Source organism: Nematolebias whitei, chromosome 18 (assembly GCF_014905685.2).
Source record: "Nematolebias whitei isolate Nwh7 chromosome 18, NemWhi1, whole genome shotgun sequence".
In the NCBI taxonomy this organism is placed as follows: Eukaryota; Metazoa; Chordata; class Actinopteri; order Cyprinodontiformes; family Rivulidae; genus Nematolebias; species Nematolebias whitei.
The window spans coordinates 11,360,388-11,368,270 of NC_056515.1; the positions used below are offsets into that span (position 1 = coordinate 11,360,388).

General features: G+C 41.8%; 1 protein-coding gene across 1 annotated transcript in view; it reads right to left on the bottom strand.

Moving 5' to 3' along the window:
• Window positions 1-7,883, bottom strand: part of adamts6 (ADAM metallopeptidase with thrombospondin type 1 motif, 6) — a 337,746-nt gene that overhangs the window by 170,720 nt on the left and 159,143 nt on the right. The window lies entirely within an intron of this gene.

Here is a 7,883-nt window from a genome sequence, read left to right on the forward strand (position 1 = left end):
TAGCATTCAGGGTTAGACAGGATCTGTTTCTGAAAAAGAAACCCAGTTTAACTTTCAGTTTCTTTACCAAGTTTTCCACATGGAGCTTAAAAGAGAGATGTGAGTCGACCAAGATACCCAAATATTTATAGGAATCAACAAACTCAATGGGGACACCATTTTAGGATAAAATCGGAGGAAAAACTGCTGGGACCAACTTCCTATTTGAAAAAAGCATCCCTTTGGTTTTGTCGGCATTTAGGACAAGTTTGAGGCGGAACAGAACAAATCAGTCTGAATGCAGTTGAATGCAGATTTCAAAAGCTGGAAAGCCTTAGCAACAGTTTTAGTATATATAGCATATATATATATATATATATATATATATATATATATATATATCCTCAGTTTGTCCTTTTGTAGACTAAACAGCATAACAAGCCAACCCTAATTATAAATTAGGACTCTGGCAGCAGCACTTTGGATAAAATGAAGACTTTTAAGTATTTGGACACCCAGATAATAAACCACTGCAACAGTCCAGTCTAGATGTGATAAATGCATGAACCAGTTTTTCTGTGTCATTTTTAGATAAGTTGTTTTTAATTTTAGTGGTATTATGCAAGTGTAAGAAGGTAGTTCTAGTAAGGTTTTTAATGTGGAGGTTAAAAGACATGTATTGATCAAAAATAACACCAAGATTTTTAACATTGGAACTCGAGGCCAGATTAACATCATCTAAGGAGAGCGAAAGACTACAAAATTTATCCCTAAGGTGCTCAGGTCCACAAACCAAAACCTCAGTCTTGTCTGTATTCAAAAGCAGAAATATTAGGGTCATCCAGGTTTTTTATGTCTTTAAGACATGCTTGTAGTCTAAGTAACTGACTGGATTTATCAGGTTTCATGGACAAATATAACTGTGTATCGTCAGAGATTCTTTATTGTCATTCGCATCACATGCGGTACATGTGGTGGAACGAAATTGTCAGCATATCAGCATAACAATGCATACCAGTCAGCATAACAATGAAAATGTATCCCATGCTGTTTAATAACTTTACATAATGGAAACATATATAAGATAAATAGTATTGGTCCAAGCATTGAACCCTGAGAAACTCTATGATTAACTTTGTTGTATGAAAAAGATTCACTATTTACATTTACAAATTGGAATCTATCAGATAAATATGATTTGGACCAATTTAGAGTCGTTTCTGTTATCCCAATATCATATTTAAGCTTCTGTATTAGAATATTGTGATCAACTCTATCAAATGCAGCACTGAGGTCTAACAGGATCAGTGTAGACACAAGTCCATTGTCAGAGACCATGACAATATCATTAGTTACTTTCACTAGTGCAGATGTTCATGCAACACCTACAACTATTTTCTCTAGAACTTTTTAGATGAAAGTTAGATTAGCTTTAGGTAGGATATTAACGGATGACTAGAGTAATTGATAGGTCAATTCCTAGGACATCTATCGAGTTTTTAAATTTCACGTTGAGTATTCGCAGTGATGTCATTGTGTCACGTGATCCGCACCGGGCTACAAGTAGAAGCTACCAAATGGATTCCTCCCAGCAGATGGACTGAGCGGAGCAGGCCCAGTCTTGGCAAACAGGTAGAAATGCATCAGTAGTATGGAAATATTTCACTAAAGATTAATCTTCCGGTTCAACTACCGTAAGGAAACAGAAAATGAATCAACTTCCTGACTGTTTGGAGCTCGTTGCGAACCAGTGTTTGACCATATTCTGTGACCACCGTATATTGTGACTGTAGGGGGCGGTGTTGCATGCACTGTTGCAGGTCACAGAATACGGTGTAACACCGGGTCCAATCGACTGAACCAGAACCATCTTCCTCTGACCTGTTTCACAAACTAAAAGCAAAAAATATTAATCTCTAAACCTGTAAAAAAAACTATAAACATATTAATCTCTAAAACTAAACCTAAAGCGCACCACAGCATACGTACTGCACATTATTTCTTTCACTTTTGCAGCTTAATAATAATAACTAATAGTTTTGGTTTTCCTGTGACTTATTTGTAGTATGATAAATGGTAGGAGCATAATATACTCTACCAATGTTTTGTTGGTCCTTTTTTTTGTAAATAATAAATTACTTTTTTTGCAGGTTTATTTTTAATTTATTTTTTCATCTTGAGGTCCTATGACATCATCAACTACTCGAGTTCTACTCGAGTTTTATTATGTTAATGTCGAGTTTAAAAATTATGTAGTCGTTCAACCCCTAGCTATAAGTCTATAATTGGCTAGGATTCCTGAGTCAATGTTATGTTTCTTAAGTAAAGGTTTGATAGAGCTCTACAAAGCTAATCTGAATCTGTAGAGACGAATCAGTACATTTAGATCACATTCATACACCGATGGGACAAACATAGGAGGCAATGAGAGGTTCAGTTACTTGCCCAGGGATATTTCAACATATGACTGCTGGTGGAATCGAAAGCCCATATCTCCCATTGGAGGACAACCGCTCTAACCACTCAGCCACAGCTGCCTCTAATTATCTTCTGCCTGTTCCAAAGTTGGGTCATGGGGACAGCACCTTGAACAGGAAGTCCTAGACATCTCTTTCCACAGCCACCTCTTCCTTCTCTTTTGGGAGGATTCCAAGGTGTTCCCAGGCCAGCTGAGAGACATAATCTTTCTAGCATGTCCTGGGTCTTCCCCAGGTCTCTTCTCAGTCAGACAAGCCTGAAGCACCTCCCTAGGGAGGCGCCCAGGTAGCATTTTTACCAGATGCTCAAACGACCTCAACTGGCTCTTCTCGATGTGGAGCAGCAGTGGTTCTAATCCAAGTCTCCCCCAGCTAAAAGAACTTCTCACCCTATCTCTAAGGGAGAGTCCAGCTATCCTTCAGAGGAAACTCATTTCAACTTCCTGTATCCACATTTTTGTTCTTTCGGTCACTACCCATAGTTTGTGACCATAGATGAAAATAGGAATGTAGATTAGCGGGTAAACAGAGAGCTTTGCCTTACAGCTCAGCTCTTTCCTCACCACAATGGACCGGCACAGAGTCTGCAGTACTCCAGACACTGCTCCAATCCATCTGTCAATCTCATGCTCCATTCTTCCATCATTCATAAACAAAAACCCCAAAATACTTGAACTCCTCCACTTGAGGCAAAACCTCACCATCCATCCATCCATTTTCTTTACCCGCTTATTCCATTTTGGGTCACGGGGGTCGCTGGTGCCCATGTCCAGCAATCACTGTGCGAGGGGCGGGGTACACCCTGGACGGGTCGCAAGTCCATCACAGGGCCACATAGAGACAAACGAGACAAACAACCATTCACTCTCTCACTCACACCTAGGGACAATTTAGAGTTACCAATCAGCCTAACATGCATGTTTTTGGACTGTGGGAGGAAACCGGAGTACCCGGAGAAAACCCACACATGCACGGAGAGAACATGCAAACTCCACCCAGAAAGGCCCCTGGACCGGGGTTTGAACCAGGGACCTGCTCGCTGAGAGGCAGCAGCTCTACCAGTTGTGCCACCGTGCTGCGCAAAACCTCACCCTAAACCCAAAGAGAGAAATCCTTCCTTTTCTGACTGAGGACCTTGACCTCAGATTTGGAGGTGCTGATTCTCATCCCAACTGCTTCACAGAGCTGCAAATAGCTCCAGTAAATGCTGAAGATCATGGCACAATTATGCCAACTGGACCATATAATCGGCAAATAGCAAGGATGGAATCCTGAGGTCACCAAACCAAAATCCTTCCGTCAACAGGTTGCACTGAAAAATTGTGTCCATAATAATTATGAACAGAATTGGTGACATCATGTAGCCCTGGCAGAGTGTAAATGCCACCCTTATGGGGTCCAACTTACTGCCAGAAATGCAAAATAAAAAGTCTTACATCGCTTGTATAGGGACTGAACAGCCTGTAAAAACAGGCTCCTAATCCCATACTCTGGGAGCACCCCATGCTTCCCGAGCAACATGGTCCAACGCATCCTCCAAGTTGACAAAACACAAGTAGACTGGATGGGCAAACTCCCACGACTCCTTCCTTGAGGATCTTAGTGAGGGTAAAGAACTGGTCCAGTGTTCCACAACCAGGACTGAACCCCCATTGTTCCTCCTAGATCCAAGGTTTGACCAACGATCATAATCGCTTCTCCAATACCCCTTAATATACCTTACAAGGGAGGTTAAGGACAGTGATGCTCCTATAAATGGAGCACACCCTCCAGTCCCACTTTTTGAAGAGGGGATCCACCACCCCAGTTTGCCAATCCAGTGGCACTGCCCCCAATGTCCACGTGATGTTGCAAAGGCATGTCAACCAAGAGAGCCCCACAACATTCAGAGCCTTAAAAAATCAGAACAGATCTTGTTCACCCCTGGAGCCCTGCTGCCGCAAAACTTTTTAACTACCTTGGTGATCTCAGCCATGGTTATGGACAGACCAACTCTGAAGTCCCCAGACTCAGCTTCTATCATTAAAGATGTGCTAATGGGATTGAAAAGATCTGAGAAGTATTCCTTCAACCTCCTGGTGATATTATTAGTTGAGGTCAACATCAACTTACCTTCACTGAACACAGAATTAGTAAAGCGCTGCTTTTTCCTCTTCAATTAACTCATAGATTGCCAGAATCTCATTGGAACTGGCTGAGAGTCTATGCAAGGCCTCATCAAACTCCTCCCATATCCAAGCTTTAGCCTCAGCAACAGAGAAGGTTGTGGACAGCTTAGCCCCGCAGTACTCCTCATCTGCCTCAAGAGTCCCACCAGCCAACAAGGGCCGATAAGATTCCTTCTTCAGCTGCCCTAATCCAGGGTGTCCACCACCGAATTTTAGGATGGCCACCACTAGAAGCACCAACAACATTGTGGCCACAGCTCAAGACAGCCACTTCAACCACAGAGGTGCAGAATATGTCCCACTCAGACTCAATGTCTCCTGCCTCAGCTGGGATGTATTTAATGCTCTCCTGGAGGTGCGACTTGAAGACCTTTCTGACGGGTTATTTTGTCAGGCATTCCCAACAAACTCTCAATACACATTTGGATCTACTTGGTCTGTCTGGCATCTTTCCCCACCATCTCATTCAACTCACTATCAGGAGAGAGTGATGATTTGAGCAGACCTGAATGGACATGTTAGTGAAGGAAACAGTGGGGAGGAGGAAGTAATGGGTAGGTTTGGTGTCAAGGAAAGAAACCAGGAAGGACAGATGGTGGTGGATTTTACAAAGAGAATGGAAATGTCTGTAGTCAACACATATTTCCAAAAGATGGAGGATCATAGAGTGACCTTTAGGAGTGGAGGAAAGAGTATGCAGGTAGACTACATTCTGTATAGAAGAGGAAACCTGAGGGAAATTGGGAAGTAAGGTTGTCACAGGGGAAAGTGTGGCCAGACAGCATCAGATGATTATGTGTAGAATGACTGTTGTTGTGAAGAAAAGAAAAAAGTAAAATCAGAGAAGAAGACCAAATGGTGGAAGCTGAGAAAAGAAAAATGTGATAAATTCAGAGAGGAGCTATTAAAGGCTCTGGGTGGTAAGAAATATATTCCAATTGACTGGGCTACTACAGCAACAGTAATTAAAGAGACAGGTAGGAAGGTACTTGGTGTGTCATCTGGACAGAGAATGGATGAAAGGAAACCTGGTGGTGGAATAGTGAAGTACAGGAAGCTATTCAAAGAAAGAGGTTAGCCAAGAAGAAATATGGCAGTGAGAGGACTGAAGAGAGGAGACAGGAATATAAGGAAATGGGACACAGAACAATGAGGGAGGTAGCTAAAGCAAAGCTAAAGGCAAATGATGAGATGTATAAGAGGCTGGACACTAAAGAAGGTAAGAAGGACTGTAAGGAGGTGTGGAATGACGAGACAGTTATCAGGCTGGACAGGCTGTACAGCAGTTTAGGCTTGTTAAACATAGGAATTGTAATGTTCTAACAAGTGAGGCGAGTGTGACGGGAAGATGGAAGGAGTAATTTGAGGAGCTAATGAATGAAGATAATGAAAGAGAAAGAATGGTAGAGATCAAAGAAACTGTGGACCAGGAACTGGGAAAGATTAGTAAGGGTGAAGTTTGAAAAGCGCTGAAAAGAATGAAGAAGGGGAAGGGATTAGAACCTGATGACATACCAGTGGAGGTTCACAAATGTCTTGGGGAGATGGCAGTGAGGTTTTTGACTAAAACATTCAATGGCATATTTGAGGGTGAGAAAACGCCTGAGGAATGGAGAAGAAGTGTGCTGGTGCCCATTTTTAAGAACAAGTGTGATATACAGAGATGTAGCAACTACAGGGGAATTAAGTGGATGAGTCACAAAATGAAGATTTGGGAGAGAGTTGTGGAAGTTAGACTCAGATGAGAGGTGACAATGTATGAGCAGCAGTATGGTTTCATGCCAAGAAAGAGCACCACAGATGCCATTTTTGCTTTGAGGATGCTGATGGAGAAGTACAGAGAGTGTAAGAAAGAATTCCATTGTGTATTTGTGGATTTAAAACAAGCATATGGCAGGGTGCCAAGGGAGGAAGTGTGGTATTACATGAGTAAATCTGGAGTGGCATAGAAGTATGATAGACTGGTACAAGACTTGTATGAGGACAGCAGAACAGTGGTGAGATGTGCTGTAAGAGTGACAGATAGCTTCAAGGTGGGATTGCATCAAGGATCGGCTCTGAGTCCCTTCTTGTTTGCTCTGGTGATGTACCGACTAACAGATGAGGTCAGGCAGGAATCCCCGTGGACTATGATGTTTGCAGATGACATTGTGATCTGTGGTGAGAACAGGAAACAGATGGAAGAGAACTTGGAGAGGTGAAGATGCATTTGAAAGAAGAGGAATGAAAGTCAGCTGTAGTAAGACAGCGTACATGTGTGTGAATGAGCGGGAGGCCGGTGGAACAGTGATGCTACCAGGAGCAGAGGACTCAAAGATTTGTGACTTCAAGTACTTGGGGTCCACTGTCCAGGAAAATGGGGAACGTGGTAAAGAGGTGAAAAATAGAGTACAGGCAGGATGGAATGGATGGAGAAAATTTTCAGAAGTGATTTGCAACAAAAGGTATCAGCAAAGGTCAAAGGAAAAAATTACAAGACAGTTGTGAGACTATCTACTGTATGTTGTATGGTCTGAAGGAAGTGGCATTGACAAAAAACAGGAGAAAGAACTAGAAGTAATGGAAATGCAGATGTTGAAGTTCTCTTTAGGAGTGACAATATGGATAAGATTAGAAATGAGATCATCAGAGGTACATCGCAGGTTGAACAACTGGGAGGTAAAGGTAGAGAGGTCAGACTGAGATGGTTTGGAAATGTCCACAGGAGGGACAGTGAATATATTGGTAGAAGGATGTTAGAAATGCACAAGATTTTTTTTAATGAACTGCTGGGTCTTCTGAGTAACCTTGGGTCAGAAATGGATGGACAATTTCATGTTCTGTGTTTGAATCATTGTTCCTATTGGTTCTGTTTAGTGTTGAGTTGGTGTTTATATTCAAGTTCTTGTTAGTGACTGTAAAAAAATAACACCATAATTCAGATGTGTCTAATTTATACAACAGTAAAAAGCATGTTCTTTGAAGGGCACGTCAGATCTGTGAAACTAATTCACTGAATTAATCAAAAGACATTATAGAGTTCTTAAAGTATAAGAATGTCATATACCTGTACAGTATCATAAAGACCAAGCTAAAGGTGCGGAAGCAAACAAAAAGTTACGTCAAGATTAAATTATTTTCTTTTCTATTGTCTTGGCATCAAGAAAAACAAATTCAATCTAATACAATTCTTAACAACCAGCAACTAAAAACTCACAGTTCTTCATGGTTAGAAAACGCAGCTCTTTCATCAGACCTCGGGGGGGGGGGGGGGGGGGGG